The sequence below is a fragment of the Mus musculus genome, chromosome 16 (genome assembly GCF_000001635.26).
Source record: "Mus musculus strain C57BL/6J chromosome 16, GRCm38.p6 C57BL/6J".
Classification (NCBI taxonomy): Eukaryota; Metazoa; Chordata; class Mammalia; order Rodentia; family Muridae; genus Mus; species Mus musculus.
The window spans coordinates 29544460-29561627 of NC_000082.6; the positions used below are offsets into that span (position 1 = coordinate 29544460).

A 17168-nucleotide genomic window follows, 5' to 3' on the forward strand; every position below is an offset into this window, starting at 1 on the left:
GGGAAGGAGTCCTTAGGATGTTGTCCTGAGTAAATTAAGATGGTTATCAAAGACACTGTTGACCAGGGCAGCTGTGAGCAAGGCTGCCAGGCACGCATGAGCATTGATCTTTCAGATTTGGGAAGAATACCTCAGAGTCAAAGTGGTTCCCATCACTCTCCGATTCTCTCTCGACACTCATTTCCTCTCATATCCTCTGTGCCAAGCAAGACAGGAAAGTGCGAAGAGGAAAAGGATAGAAAGTAATTAACTACCTCTTTGGGCGATCTGGTATCTCTTGTCTTGCTTTTCTTTATGCCAAGAGCAGTCTTCAACCTCTACGAGCCTGTAATAGCTGCTAAGTAGGGCTAATGCCAGCACTGCTTTCTCTGCCAGGCTGTGAGGATGCTGCTGCTTCACTGGCCTGGCCCATTCAGATGGCGTGAAGATAAGTACGGTCCTGTTTCGTCACACCTTAATTTCCATCTTTCATCCGAGAACCTCACAGAATCTTGCGACATCCCTCCTTTGTACCCGCCTCTGTGAGGCAGGGCGGTGAGTAACACATCATTGGCCCCGTTTGAAAGCTATAGGAACTGAGTCAGAAAGAGGTCACCAAGAACTGTTCAAGGTCACATGTCCTCGGCATGCTGTAGAACTGGAAAGAGGTGCATTAATTCTGCTCGGTCATCACTGGCATAAACGCTGGCTCAGGCTTCCTCCTCAGTTCTTATTGCACAAATCAGACACTTGGAAAGCCACACAACACTATCTAAATTCAAAGGTTCACGGTCATTATTAATCATCCTCATCTGCACTAACATGCACTTGGTACACAGTACTGTAACAAGCAAACATGAAATGTCCCAAGGAGGAATTACCTGCCTCAAGGTGGTTGTGCGAGGCTTAATTGAATTAATTAGTGTTTGTAAAACATTTAGCAACACTAGGATTAAAGGGTCTAATACAAAGACACGAGGCCTCCCCTAATTACAGAAGACAAGAGCCAGCTAATAGCCCTCTGCTTCTAGAGGAATTGATCTCAACCATATGGGCTCAGGATTCAGTTCTGACCTTCATTACGAGCTTGAGGAAGCTTGTCCCGTGTGTTCCCAAGAACGTCTCTTCCTAGCTCTTATTTTGAAAAAGTAAAAAGTGAAAGCTGCTCTCAGGAGGCAAGAAAGTGCCCCTTATGTAAAGAGTACCTTGGTGGGAGACTATTAGGGCAATTAATTCCAGGTCATTAAATAGGATCTATAGAAACAGAAACCAAGCCTTGGTCTTTCCATAGACTCCCCAACGGTGCCAGTGTATTTAATTTTGAGAACTTTTGAAAATCTAAAAATATACAAAGCAATACGAGTTAGGACATAACTAGGAAGAATCAGAAACCATTACAACCTGGGGGGGGGGGTGGGCCTCCTCGCTTCTCAGGTAAAGAATGAGCTCTGATGACACCATTGCATACACTAGCAAGATTTTGCTGTAAGGACCCAGATATAGCTGTCTCTTGTGAGACTATGCCGGGGCCTAGCAAACACAGAAGTGGATGCTCACAGTCAGCTATTGGATGGGTCACACGGCCCCCAATATGAACTAACCAGTACCCCAGAGCTCTTGTCTCTAGCTGCATATGTATCAAAAGATGGCCTAGTCAGCCATCACTGGAAAGAGAGCCCCTTTGGACTTGCAAACTTTATATGCCCCAGTACAGGGGAAGGCCAGGGCCAAAAAGGGGGAGTGGGTGGGTAGGGGACTGGGGGGGGTGGGTATGGGGGACTTTTGGGATAGCATTGGAAATGTAAATGAGGAAAATACCTAATTTAAAAAAAAAAGAATGAGCTCTGAAGAGACTAGAAGATAACTCATCATGCAATCTGCAAGATTTTCTATCACATGCTTCATACGGCCACATAAGAATATGGGGGGGGGGGGTCAAGAATCTCTATGAAATATCTAAAAGAGGTTCTCATTTGCAAAGCAGTGATTTAAGTAGAAGATTCCAGAACTATACAACTGAGTATAGCCTGGCCAATAGTACCAAATCCTGGACCAATTATAATAAGTCGTGTAACATATAGAGGGCTTAAAACACAGCATTCAATTGTCCTTGGGATAAAAATGTCTATTTGGGGAATGAGGAAACTGCAGGTGTTAATGAAGAAACTCAACAACCAGGCAATTGAAGCGTACTGCTCAGTAGAGCAAGTAACCAACGAACAAAGAAGACGGAAAAGGTTGGAGTGTACAGGAACAGGGCGGGCAGATACCTAGAAATACACACAGGAAACTGGCTCCATACTCTCCGTCCTCCAGGGACCAAGCTCCACTGAGAACCTGGCCTGGGGACAGGGTTCCAACCTAGGTTGGTAGCTCAGCAAGAGAAAAGTGAGTGTCTTCTCCTTGGAAGGGTCTGGGTTTGAGGCAGGCTGTCAGGTGAGGGCAGCGAGTGGTAGTTCCCACCGTGAACCTTAGGTTTACAATTAGCTGGGAGCACAGTCAGTTAGCAGCACAACCTCTTCTTGGACAGGCAGGCGCTTTGACTACCAAGTCTGGCCAGGCTCAGTTCCTCTGCTGTGTGTTTAGAGTGACCCAGGAAGAGAACTGAAAAGGCGAACACTGAGCAGACCTCACTCGAGAACCAAGAAGAAGCCCTTGCTGGGGTTGGAAATGAGGCCAGGCTGAGGGCATCCTGGGTCTGTGTTAGCCGTGTTTCCAAAAGTTCACTTAGGGTGATGGCGGCTTTTCCCAGCTCGTTATTTCCATCTTATCAGCAAGTGCTCTCAGAAGAAATTCCAAGTAATGAAGTCCATGATATCTGAAGGAGAAAGGACTTAAATGACCAATTAATGAAATTCAGTTTTTCTTTCTATGTAGCACATCTTTCTACAGCCTAAGCATATTGATCACAGAAGACATTATTTTCTAATGGAAGAAGGGGATGTGAACTCTGGTGGTCAGATCTTTACCCCGACCCTCACCCCCCCCCCCCCAGTTATTGTGATGTCAAAGGGAAGCTGCCCTGAGCCCTCCAGCAACTCTGACAAAGAGCCTCAACGAAATTGGTAACTTAATGGGGCTGGAATGATGGTGCCACTGTCCAAGATGCTCGCTGTTTTTCCATAGGAGCCCCTTTTGTCTCTCAGCTCCTTACAGATGAGGTGAAGTGGGCTCACAACCGCCTGTTACCCCAGCTCCAGAGGATCCAAAACCCTCTCCTGGCCTCCACGGGCACCAGCACAAACACGCAGACACATATATGCAAATAAATAAATATTAACAAGTAATAACACACAGGTGACTTTGAAATGTGCTTGCAAGACAAGTGCCCCCTTTAAAACATCAATGTAACACCCAACAGCCTCCTTTCTATTAGAAGGAAGCATTCATGGCTGCCACTGTCTTGACACATCCTTACCTAAGTGCTCCTTCCCTACCTGACTCTGCCACTGAGTGAAGCTGTGCTTTCCAACCCCTGGGAATGGGGCCAACGTCTCCTCATCCCCAACCAGTCTGTCTGGCACCAGGAGTCTTGTTATAGGCAGGTCACGTGCTCTGTTGTTTGTTCTGCTTGTTTTTACCTTATTCATCCCATAGGCAACAGCCAAAAAAAAAAAAAAAAACAGCTCTTTACTGGTCGGGTGTGTCCTTTACTGGATCCTACATCTAGGTTTTGTAAAATTGAGAAACACATCTTGGTGTGTGATGTGGTGCATATAAAAATATTCAAACAAAAGAGCTTTTGGACTTGAGATTCTAGTCAACATTCTCTGTTCTCTCTGCCATTCATCTCCCAAAGCTTTGACACACTGAGACTAATTCTGCTCTTCAAATCAGACATCTTGTGATGGCACTACCATTCCACAGCTACAGAAAGTTTGGGAAGATACTTAATGACCCTAAACTTTACACTTTTTTTAGCCAGTGAAATGAGATAATACTATGTCAACGTCCTGTGGGATTAATGTAAGGAAAATTAAAATAACAAACATGTCTGATGTAATGTCCAATAATGTATAATGATGTTTTCAACAACAACAAAAGAGCGGTAGTAGAAGCTGAAGACAAATATGCCTGAGATTTTTTTATATGTACATTTTGAAAATGTACATATAGTTTATCCTAAGCAAGAACAATGCTGGAGGTATACCATCTTACTGCAAAATACACTACAGAGCCATAACACAAAAACAGACTTGTAAACGCATGGAATGGATGACCTAGAAATAAGCCCACATAGCTACAGCCATTAATACAAAAGCATCAAAACTGTACTTTAACAAGGATAGGCTCTTTAACTAGTAGGGCCAAGAAAGTTAAATATCCACACACAAAAAACTAAAGCAGAACCTTATTGCTCACCCTATACAAAAATCTACTCAAAATGAATGGCCTTAGTGTAACCCCTAGACTTTGAAACTATTGGCGGCTTACAGAGTGAACTTGACGGGAAAACTTTAAGATATGGGAATACAATCGTTTCCAAATAGGGCTTCAATCACTCAGAAAATTACAACAAGACTTAACTAATGGGATTTCCTTGTATTAAACACTTCTGCATAAAGAAACACATGATCAGCTAAGTGCAGAGGCATCCAAAGCCAAGCTCAACTACATGCACATCTCACTAGGAATTAGTGTTTGAAATGCATAAAGAACTCAAAAACTGAACAGGTGAGCAAATAAAACAGTCAGCAAGTGAACATGTGGAATCAACAGACTGCTTAAATGACGTTTAAACATTTATTCAGTGTGTGTGTGAGTGTATGTGTCTGTGTGTGTGTCAGTATGTGTTTGTGTGAGTGTGTGTGTGTATGTATGTGTCTGTGTGAGTGTGTGCATGTGTGTGTCTTCGTCTGCATGTGTGAATGTGTGTGTGTGTGTGTGTGTATAAGTTAAGGAGAGAGAAGAATCTTTGAGAGTTAGTTTTTACCTACCACAGTGTGGGTTCCTCAAACAGTCTCCACCTTACTTTTTGAGACAGGGTCTCTCACTGAACCTGCAATTTACCAGTGCAACTAAATTGATTGGATGGATGGATAGATAGATAGATAGATAGATAGATAGATAGATCCATGTGACTGCCTCCCCATCCCTGAGATGTCAGACATTCATGACTATACGCAGTTTTTATTCATATTCAGCTTTTGTTCAGTTTTTGAAATTCATTTTCTCTACAAATGAGGGGATTTTCCCTTGTTTGTTCAAAAATCTTGTTAAGCCAAGTCATTTCAACAAACATATGAATATTTTCTTCTCTACTCCAAAATCTTTTGATTTTCGTGATTATTTTAATAATTGTGAGACAGTCTCCAGGCCAGCCTTACTAGATTATATCTTCCTAGTAAGATACAATCTTTGCTATAGAGCCTCCCAATCCTCCTGCTTCTGCCTCCTAAATGTTGGAGTTATAGGCATATACACACCTCATTCATTCTGCTGTCTAGGGATCTGAACTCAAGTCCCTGCGTTTGTACAAGCCCTTTGCCAACAAAGCTATGCCCTAGTCACCCAGTCTGTCTCCCCTCAGCTCCCTCTCTCACTCTGTGTGTGTGTGTGTGTGTGTGCGTGTGTGTGTGTGTGTGTGTGTGTGTGTGTGTGTGTGTGTGCATGTGTGAAAACTTCTTTTGGCAGGCTAGAGAACCATATCCGATCTTAAACTGCTGAATCAAAAAACCCAAAGTGAGATGAACACAGGGGTAAGAGAAGCTCCCCCATCTTGTGAAACACAATTGTAGGTGCTTGTTAAAGTGCCTGTCTGGAGGAGCAGGAGGCTCACAGCACAGGCAGGCCAATCTCCAGATGTCTGACTTCTCACCACATAGGACTCTTGACAGTCTGATCCCAAGAGAAGATCTAGGACTAACAGATGGAAGTTACTGCCCAGTGGCTGACAGTAACCACTTCAACTGTGTTCATTATGGTCATGATTACACTGGCTCATTCATGAGGTGCACCATACCTGGTGTGTGAGCACGTTGCTGTATTTCTAGTATACTTCTGTGTCATAGAAAGGTCCATGGGCCTCAGTGTTAGACAGTTTGGCCTTGTTTTACTGTATGGTGGTCCTAGTCAAATTTCTCAGTCTCAAAATAACCCTTTCAGGAGTCACTACGAGGGGAGGTTAGATGGTTCATGTGGGCGACAAAATGGACTGTGATCACTAGATCTTTGAGTTCTGTGATGGTCTTAACTTTTGTGTGGCTGAAGCCTACTGAACCCAGAAGGGAAGTCACAAGCCTTGAGCTTCTGATACCTTGGGAAGACCCCCAGAGAAGGTTAGCCCATGCAGACAACGGTGATGTATTCCAGAAGCTTTCCTGACTGCCTTGAGACAGCCCAAGATGAGAAAAATGAAAAGAAGCTGAAAGCAAAATGAACTTGGCATTAAGATACTCTATGTAGGAAGGGCCGACAGGTGATCCTAGACTGTATTAACCAAAGCAAATATGAAGCTGAAAAGAACCCAGATGCCCCTCAACAGAGGAATGGATACAGAAAATGTGGTACATTTACACAATGGAGTACTACTCAGCTATTAAAAAGAATGAATTTATGAAATTCCTAGCCAAATGGATGGACCTGGAGGGCATCATCCTGAGTGAGGTAACCCAATCACAAAAGAACTCACACAATATGTACTCACTGATAAGTGGATATTAGCTCAGAAATTTAGAATACCCAAGATATAAGATACAGTTTGCTAAACGCATGAAACTCAAGAAGAACGAAGACCAAAGTGTGGACACTTTGCTCCTTCTTAGAATTGGGAACAAAACACCCATGGAAGGAGTTACAGAGACAAAGTTTGGAGCTGAGACAAAAGGATGGACCATCTAGAGACTGCCATATCCGGGGATCCATCCCGTAATCAGCTTCCAAACGCTGATACCATTGCATACACTAGCAAGATTTTGCTAAAAGGACCCAGATATGGCTGTCTCTTGTGAGACTATGCCGGGGCCTGGCAAACACAGAAGTGGATGCTCACAGTCAGCTATTGGATGGATCACAGGGACCCCAATAGAGGAGCTAGAGAAAATACCCAAGGAGCTGAAGGGGTCTGCAACCCTATAGGTGGAACAACAATATGAACTAACCAGTACTCCCCAGAGCTTGTGTTTCTAGCTGCATATGTATCAGAAAATGGCCTAGTCAGCCATCAGTAGAAAGAGAGGTCCATTGGTCCTGCAAACTTTATATGCCTCAGTGCAGGGGAACGCCAGGGCCAAGAAGTGGGAGTGGGTGGGTAGGGGAGTGGGTGGGGAAGTATGTGGGGGACTTTTGGGATAGCATTGGAAATGTAAATGAAATAAATAACCAATTAAAAAATAAATCTGACATGGATAAGAAAAAAAAAAGAAATCAGCTAGCATCCTGTTGATAGCTACTTCAACAAACCATATTTTGGGCCTTTGTTTTTGTATATAAAGATAATAACACACTTTAAAGAAAAAGATGCTCTAGAGATTGGCTGGTCCTATTTCCACTGCTGGTGGTTTGAATAGGAATGGCCCCCATAGACTCATGTGTCTAAACACTTAACCCTTCGGGAGTGGCACTATTAGAAGTTGTGGCCTTATTGGAGTAGGTGTGGCCTTGTTGGAGGAAGTGTGTCACTGTGGGTGTTGGGCTTGGAGGTCTCTTATACTCAAGCTATGTCCAGTGTGGCTCAGTCTCATTCTGCTGCCTGTAGACCAAGATGTAGAACTCCCAGCTCCTTTTCCAGCACTATGTCTGCCTGCATGCTGTCATGGTCCTTTCCATGGTGGTAATTGAACCAAACCTCTGAACCTGTAAGCCAGCCCCAATTAAATATTTTCCTTTATAAGTTGCCTTGGTCATGGTATCTTTTCACAGCAATAAAGCCCTAATACACCAACCAAGTGGCTCACTCTCTTCATGAGATGCCGTAGTCTTCCTCCTTTCTGCTAGCACTGGGCAGTCAGGATTTTGCACAAATTACATGTTATTTAGAGGGTCAAGTATTCAAGGATGGAAGGTAGCAAACACTCCCTGCCCTTATCACCCAATATGAGATCTTCAACAGTCATTTCACTGCCTGAGACCCAGCTGATAATATTTGCTCCACTCCTGGGGTATTCAAAAGCTCCAGTCTTGCTTAGGACAGAAACACATGCCCCATGAACACAAGGTTATAGGCTGTCATGAGTATTACGGAAGTTAATAGAAGCAAAGTAAGTATGTGATGAGCTGAGTGCCCGTGCTGTGTTCTCGACTCACAAACCAATGGAGCAGCTGACAGGAGTGGGAGGGGGCTCTATTTCTCCCTATGCATGTCCTTACCCCATATTTTTCCTTTTACTTTTTGAGTTGTAATATAATTACAACACCTTCTCTTCACTTTCCTCCCTCTAAACCTTCCCGTATATCCCTGTCCTCTGTCCTTCAAAAATTCATGGCTTCTTTTTTTTCACTACTCTTAGTATGGCAGTTCATGCATCTATGCATATGTATATAAATATATTTTCCTAAATATGACCTCTTCCGTCTTTATAATGTTACTTGTATGTGTGTTTTCAGCAGTGACCACTCAGCATTTGACAAGCAGTTGGTGTGTTCTTTCCAGAGAAAGACCACCTCACCACTCTCAGCTTTTCTCGGCTACCTGTGGGTTTTTTGATAGGATAGAAGCCTATTGAGTTTTTTTCCATGTGCTTTGGCACATCCTTTAGTGTTGTCCCGGTTCAGCTTACATTTGGGCAGCCATTTTGAGAAGGCTTCTTCGTAGGTGTAGCTCTTGCTGTGACTGGGTGACACAATCTCACAGCAAACTCCCTGGTTCTCTGGCTCTTCCACTCTTTCCATCATATCTTCCTCAGTGTTGCCTGAGCCTTCTGTCCAGGAGTGCTTTGTAGATGTATCCACTAGGACTAGTCCCACAGCTCTACATTTTGATTGGTCATGGTTTTCTGTAGTGGTCTACATCCTATTGCAAAGAGAGGTTTCCTTGATGAGAAGTGAAGGCTATACTTATCTATGGGTATAAGGACATGTTTATAGATTGTTGTTAGGAGTTGTGCCGGTTTAGAAAAGTAGTGGCTGTAGGTTCCCCTCCAGTAACCATAACTTCACTAGCATTGAGTAGTTAGCTAGGTTCTCAGTACTAGACATGATTCCCCCCTTGTTGAGTAGGTCTGAAGTCCAATCAGAGAGTGCTGCTTACCACTAAGATACAGGTGCCACTACTGCATCCAAAAGGTCATTGTGCCTGCCACGCTGGTCACTGATGTGGTTCATAGGTGTCATAGCCAGGTAGTACTGTTGGTTGTCTCCCTCCTTTAGAAGCTTACATGGTGCTTTCTGGTACTGTGAAAGTTAGTCCTCAGGTATAGGACGTTTAGGTCAGTCCCAGCTCAGGGGTCTCTGAATCCTGTTCCTGAAGTGTCTGGTGTCTTCACACATAGGGACTTACCCTCCTTTTCTGGGGAGTGCAAAAGACAACAGCAATATGCTGTATTTTTGAGACTCACTTAGAAAATCTCAGGCAACAACTCCAAAGAGGGCTTCTCATGCCTGTTATTGAGGATTTCATTAGGTAGCCTTTGGTAGAAACAATCATACTGTAGGAGTAACCCAGACCCAGAAAGACAAATGTCACATGTTCTCCCTCATTGGAAGCTCCTAGTTCCAAATCTTCAGATATGTGTGCATAGCCTGTGGTAACTATAGAAATCTTCAGATATGTGTGCATAGCCTGTGGTAACTATAGAAATGAGGAAAGAAAGCCAGGACCACTGCCAGGCTAGGGGTGTGGAGGAGCAATAGAGAAAGGAATAGTGGGCTACAAGTGATCCAGTTAGAGGCATGGGAAGGGGTGGGGGTTTCTTAGGTAGAAAGAGGGAGGTAAATAGAGAAAATAAGAGAGAGGGAGGGAGGGAGAGAGGGAGGGAGGGAGGGAGGGAGGGAGGGAGGGAGGGAGGGGGGAGGGAGGGGGAGGGAAGATAGCAAAAAGGATGTCTGGAAAGCCAAGGAATCATACCATTAACCATTTACCTAAAAAAAATCTATAATACATATAACTTCATGTATAGATTTATGCTTAATGAACATTTCCCATCTAGGGTGATGGTGCCCATTTCAGTGTTTTAGAGCAGATCTCTATGGAGCACAGGCTGGTCTCCTGCTTCAGTGTCCCATGCTGGGGTGACAGCCATGCCCCACTATGTCTACCGATACAGCTTCCTGAAGAAATCTACTTGCCTGTGTTTTCTCAGCCTACTCTTTCTGCTCAACCTATATTTTGATTTTTCTTACTGAAACCTAATAGCTCAGAGATTATCCTTAATTGCAGCTCACCAGACTTCCCTTTCTTTGATCTTTTGTAACAATTATGATGCAACAGATGGTCTTCTGCCTGTACATTCTTCATATCTGAATAATTAATGCACATGGATACTATCCTACATCCTTGTGAACTATATCTGTAGCCTATGAATCCTAAAATCTGCCTTCAATATTCTGTGACGTTGGTGGTCCAGCACAGAACCTTTCCTGCTAGGCTCTGACAGCCCGCAAAAAAAGATGCTGTGTATCATCTGAGCTTTGCCCCGCTTTCTCTTTGTCCTCCAAACATGACCCACATCTAAGCACTTACACACTAGCCTGAGATTACATTACACATGCCCTACTATTTTGCCCCCAGAAGTCACTCACAAAGCTGAGTGTTGTGGTTCACAGAATTTTCATTTTGAAATACTTGATCCTTAAAGTATTTGATGTTAGATATTTGCTAAAAATAAAAATGACTTTTTTCTGAAAGACTATTTTTTTTCTTTCCATTTTTTATTAGGTATTTAGCTCATTTACATTTCCAATGCTATACCAAAAGTCCCCCATACCCACCCACTCCCCTACTCACCCACTCCCCCTTTTTGGCCCTGGCGTTCCCCTGTTCTGGGGCATATAAAGTTTGTGTGTCCAATGGGCCTCTCTTTCCAGTGATGGCCGACTAGGCCATCTTTTGATACATATGCAGCTAGAGTCAAGAGCTCCGGGGTACTGGTTAGTTCATAATGTTGATCCACCTATAGGTCTGAAAGACTATTTAATAGTACTTTATCAAATAGCATGTACTGCAGTTATGATGGCTAATAAGAACATTTGCTATCCCCCGACACTGCTGAAGTTACCAAAACTCAATGTCATGTCAGCTCGGTGAAGCAGCACTTTATTATTATAAACACTTGATTCTATCTCTAGAAAATGCTCCCAAGGAAATCAGCTTTAATGCATTTAAAATCTACGTATATGAAATTTATCACGTTATTGTTTAAGTTGAATATATCCGTATGACAGAATATTATCGTCACCCAGCACCAAGGTTTTCCTGGAATACCAAATAATGTGAAATGATAGCTTAGCACATGGGAAATGATGTATGAAAGTTATCATATGCCACATCATATGTAATATTATTGAAATATGGATTCAGCGGAGAGAGAGGACACAAACAGCAAAACATCCTAACAGTACCGTCTGAGTGGGAGAATTTGTTGCTTCATTCGTTCAAATATGTCATTTAATATTCTGTAAAAGAAAATGCTTTCATGTTATAATCAGACAGAGGAATGTATTAAAATGTGATTCACCATAGTATAGTTTCTTTCAATGATACTAGATGCCCAGTGGGGTTTAAGTCCTTTGTTTGTCTTGATGGGACACATCACAGTCTCTTTGACAGAGCCCAGAAACTATAATATTGTTCCCAAAGACAGGTGTTGTGTCCAGCCAGTGGCTCACATGTCTGGGTTCTAGTCTGGAAAGGCATCTTGGAAACCTGGAAGAGAAGAGAGGGGGACTAGGCGGCGTGAGAGAAAGACGGAACCAAGACAAGGCTCTATTCAAGATTCAATTTTACTATTTACGACACTCAGTTATGAAGCAGGAAGAGGGGCCCAATTCCCGCCAAATCATCTTGGAGTAAGGTTGCAGGTGACCACGTGATAGCTCCGGAACAGCTAGTTGGCAGGCAGAGGCAGTGAGAGTGGCAGGACGATAGGGCGGCAAGCTTCACCCGGATGCTCTCAAACACTGAAACCTGAGCAAACAGGTTTCAGGCTGGGGAGGGGAGGTTACAGACGGGGAGTCTGAAATGTTATGTAGTTTATTCTAATTATGAAAGAAATATCAAGCTGCAAAAAACTGTGGGCTTTTTGATATTGCACCTGAGAAGTGGGAATTTAGGTAACATCCTCTGCCCACCCGCCATTTTTCTACCAACACACCATTTTCCAAGAATTCTTATCACTGTATTGACTTTTGACTCTTTCTTTCCTGCTCATCCTTGTGCACCCCCAAATATGATTGGTTGATCCTGCTTCTATTTGAGGTCAGCCTGGCAGTTTCTTCTAACAGACTCCCCACCTATGATCTTGTGAATCTGGGTAGAGTGGTACCAGGTAAGCCCCTGGGTCTGTGGTGGAAACCTCAGTTGAGCAGAACCTCTTGGAATGCCTCCTCTGTCACGCCTCGACTGCCACAGAGCTTCAGAGAACTATTGATTCCAGGAGAAAAGCTGCTTCTTTCTTGGGGAGGTAAGACATGAGCTAGACACAAAACCTGTCACCAACTTCAGGTGGCAATGGTAGCACACTTGCATTTCAGCTAGAATTTTTGCACATAGTGTCACATTGGTGGGTAGGCACCTATGCTTGAGGCCAGATTCCACAGCCAGCCAGGGGACATAGAAGGCCAACTGCATAGGCTGCCTCTCTACCATACAGGGCTCATAACTAACTGGTAGGTCTTGTACAGGAATTAAAAATGTACACAATGTGCCCCATAAGTGTACTTCCGAACTTAGCATCTAGGTGTTTCTCACACCTTTCTCCCATAAGGGAGACTGAGGAACATGGTTGTCTCTAGGGATAGAAAAGCAAAGGTAAAAGAGGAACCTGGAGCCTCATACACACAGTGAAGTACCAAAACCTTAGTGCTGTGTGCTAGCTGGGTGCAGGAGTAACTGAAAGAGCTTCAGGAGGCCAAAGCTGGAGCACTGTGAGCCATGAACACATATATATATACATATATATATACACACACACTTATATATATATATATACACACACATATATACACACACATATATATGTTCACATATATGTTTATATATATATATGGAGTCATACTGGATGGTAATTCAAAGTTGAAAATAGATGTTCTTTGTTCTCACTCCTAGGGATAAAGTATACAGCAAGTGAACATATGATAGAGAAGAGATAAATTTCTAATGAAGAATCCAAATAATATGGGCAATGCTGACCCTGAAGGAGGGTTACATACCACTCCCATCTTCAAGTGTGTACATTACAGAAAATGAGAATATTATGGTTTGGATAGGAAATGTCCCCCACAAGCACGTATGTTGGAGCCTTAGTGTCCAGTTGGAGGCCATAACTGAGAGTTGATTAGCTCATGTGTTCGTAGCCAAACGGGCTATTAGGGGTGGTGAAGCCAGGTGGGAGAGTGGGAGCCACTGGAGCAATGCTTTTGAAGGGTGTGTCTTGTTCCTGCTTGCCCTGTATCCTCTCCTTTTCCCTCTTTTTCTGGCTGCAATAGCATAAGCAACCTTCTCCTCCTTCCACCACAAGGCTATGCATCATCACAGCCCACAGCAATGGGACCAGCCCACCCCAGGGTGTAGTCTCCAAAACTGTGAGCCGAAATGAATCCTTTCTCCAATTGAGATCATGTGATCAAGTCTCCCCGCCCCAGAAGCAGCGAGAAAAAAGGGCCGTAATGCTTTTGAGTCTAGCCTCCATTGCCCACCATTCCCAGCTGAGCAGGAAAGGATCATGACACAGAATGTGTTTTAAAAGTTTTTTTTACACATATGTGTGTTTGTCTGTATGACATGTGTGGGCTGGTGTCCCTAGAAGCCAGAAGAGACTGTCAAGTCCCCTGGATCTGCAGATCCAGGCAGTTATGAGCTACCTGATCTGGATGCTGGAAACCCAGCTCAGGTCCCCTGGAAGAGACCAGATCAGCCTCCAAACTGCCAAAGCCATCAAAAGCAAGGAAAGTTTGAGAAATGTCAGAGCTGGGAACAGGCGAAGGATGTATGACAATTTAATGCAACATGGTCTCCTCATGAGATCTGAGTAAACCACAGACTTCACTTAAAACCAGATGTCAACATCATCTTAATCAACTGTGATAAATATATGGCATGAATGTAAGAGACTGTCTTCACATTTCTTCTTAACCTTTAAATTGTTCTATAATAATAAGTTTATTTAGAAAAATACATTAAAAACTGCTTTGTGGAGGGAGAGTATATGTGATATATGTGTGTGTGTGTGTGTGTTATATGTATGTGGCATATATATATATATATATATATGCATGTGTGTTGTGTGTATATGTGTGTGGCATGTGTACATGTGTATATGTATATGTTTGTGGTGTGTGTGTATATGTGTATATGGTGTACATGGTCCCCTGGGTAGAAGTGCATGCTGCACAAGCTTGGAGACCTGATTTAGAATCCCAGATCTCAGGCAAAAGACCAATGTGACAGTGTACATCTGTAATCTCCATATGCCAGCATGATGGTCAGCAGGAAGTGTGCAGATCAGCTGGGCTGGAGAATAGAGTGCAGTGTCAGAAATAAGACAGACCCTGGATCAGATACAAGGTAGAAGGGGAGAACCAACTCCTGAAAGGCTGTCTTCCAATGTCCACATACATGCTATGGCACACATATGCCTACAAACACATATACGCATACCACACACATATATACACACACACCATATATACATATACACACTCATATACATATAGACATGTACACATGCCACATACTTATATGACATGCACATATACACCACACAATACAGCACACATACATATACATATATACATGTATACCACACACATACACACAACACACATACATACACACATACTACACACACATATATACACACAACACACACCTATACACACACACATAAACACATATTACATGCACCCTCAAAATTACTTCAATGCTTTATGGAGTATGGAGCATAATTCTTATCATATATCAACTCATTATCAAGATATCAATACAATTTCTATTGATCTTGGAACCGTTTATATCTGACAAACGGAAATAGTAAGTTAATAAGTTGTTAGTGAAGAAAGTGCAAGGAGAAAGGGTTGGGTTCCAGGCCTCAAGCAACCAGTCTTCAGCTATGCAAATCTTACCATCCTCCACCCCAACCCCACTCACACTGGCTGCACGTCCTGGTCTCTAACAAAGACCATGAGATGTGCAGGCTTTGAACTTAAGCTAGATAGTGCTTGTATCCTGGTTAGTTAGCACCAGCATGGCCCAAGGAATCAGCTCACCTCTATCAGCTGCAAGCTTTTTCCTTGGAACTACAGCAGGGGTTCTCAACCTGTGGGTCACGACCCCTCTGGGGATCAAATGACCTTTCTTCAAGGATCGCATAGCGTGTATTCTGCATATCAGATATTTACATTATGCTTCATAACTGTAGCAAAAGCAGTTGTGTAGTAGCAAGGAAAAAAATTGATTTTGAGAGTCACCCCAACATGAGGAACTTTGTTAAAGGGTTTCGGCACTAGGAAGGTTACACAAAAGGATATGTCTCCCCTCGGAATAGTTGATGAATGAAATGAGATGTTATATATGATATACAGACTGCTTAGCACAGTGGCAGCCATGTAGGAACTCTCTGCTGTGGTAGCTCTTAGCACTAAAAATGAACGAAACTTTGCCAGACACAGCTGAAAAAGCAAAGCATAAAATATGCCCATAAGTCCATGCTGATGTCAATAATACTGCACATAAACAGGTGACGAGAGTGGATAAATCCATCCAGAGGAGCTCCAGATAAGCCAGGTGGTGCCCCTTCAAGGACAGCACAACTCTATTTCTTCCTGTGATCTGTACATAGTGACTCTCTCCCAAACAGTATAAAATATAGGTCGGTGGAGAAGCCTGCCAAGAGTTTCTCAGCGAAGCGATCAAGGTTAGAAGTCAAAACTGTTATGTCATGCAGATAAGTCAGAAAGAATAGCCCTTTGTTCTTTGATGATCTGTGCTCCAAATCCCAGAATGCTGTGCAAGTCAGGCAAATGCAAACCGAACGCTAGTGTGTGAAGTATCCAATCGAAGTCACCAAGATCGGCAGGAACACAGAGGAGCTGAGAAAATGTTACAGTTTGCCTGGGGCCAAAGGAAAAGCACAGCAAGGCAGTGTGCTGCGGTCAGCTGGACGGGCATTCGCTTTCAAAGGCCAAACAGATAGAGGCGTTTAGTTAGTATTACCTTATCAGGACTGGCTCGTTACTGGTGCTGACCGTGCTATAAGATAGCAACAGGACAGACTGGGAGTCCACAGGAACACTCTGAACTATCTTTATCACTTCTTTTTAGAAAGACTAAAACTATTCTTATTAATTATTAAACAACAAGTTTAGCTAAATGCCTCATGGATAGGATGCACCGTTACAGTAACTACAGTATAACTCGTTAAAACAACCAGACTGGTGCCAATGTGAGCACATAGGTTTAGATTTGCCTTAAAGACTCGGGTTTTTTAGCCAACGGTTTACTGAGATAACTTCGCCCCCTAGTGGCATAATGCTCCATCTACATTTTGTGACTAAACTTCCCATAGACTTCCTTTAAAAAAAAAATTTTTTTTTTCAATATATACTCGGAACCTGTGGTCTGCTGGGACCACACTGCAGTTTGTTCTATGCAGGAACCTTATTTTCATGAGTGGTTTCTAAAGAAGCCAGACTAGGCACACGTCTATGCACAAAAGGGATTTTGGCAGTGAGGTACCCTGGCTCCACAGAACAATTTGACAATGTCAGCAAACTTGACGTTGATTGTGTATCTGTCTTTTAAAAAAAATTTCTACCTCTTGAAATTTCCATAAAATATGGGAACAGAAAAGGTGTGTCCTATGACATTTGTGTTTTCTTCTCCTTCATGATTTACAGAAAACTTTATTGGTTTCTGTATGCATACCCACATAGATATGACCTTATATATTTAAAGGGTCAATCTTGTGAAAATGGGAGGAGACTACATTTAATGTTTAGACTTATGTAGATGCTACTTTCTGTACAATATTAGCTCAAGACCTGAAACAGGGATACTTTTTTCCAGAGTTGACAGCACAACTACAGTTTCCAAAACT

At 42.9% G+C, this 17168-nt stretch overlaps 1 protein-coding gene across 1 annotated transcript in view; it reads right to left on the reverse strand.

The window, feature by feature from the left end:
• Atp13a4 (ATPase type 13A4) overlaps nucleotides 1-405 on the reverse strand; it is a 155762-nt gene extending 155357 nt beyond the window's left edge. The window contains exon 1 of the mRNA NM_001164613.1: nucleotides 255-405. The gene's annotated coding sequence lies outside the window, so the exon portion shown is untranslated. The remainder of the gene's footprint in view (nucleotides 1-254) is intronic.
• Nucleotides 406-17168: the final 16763 nt, after the last annotated feature.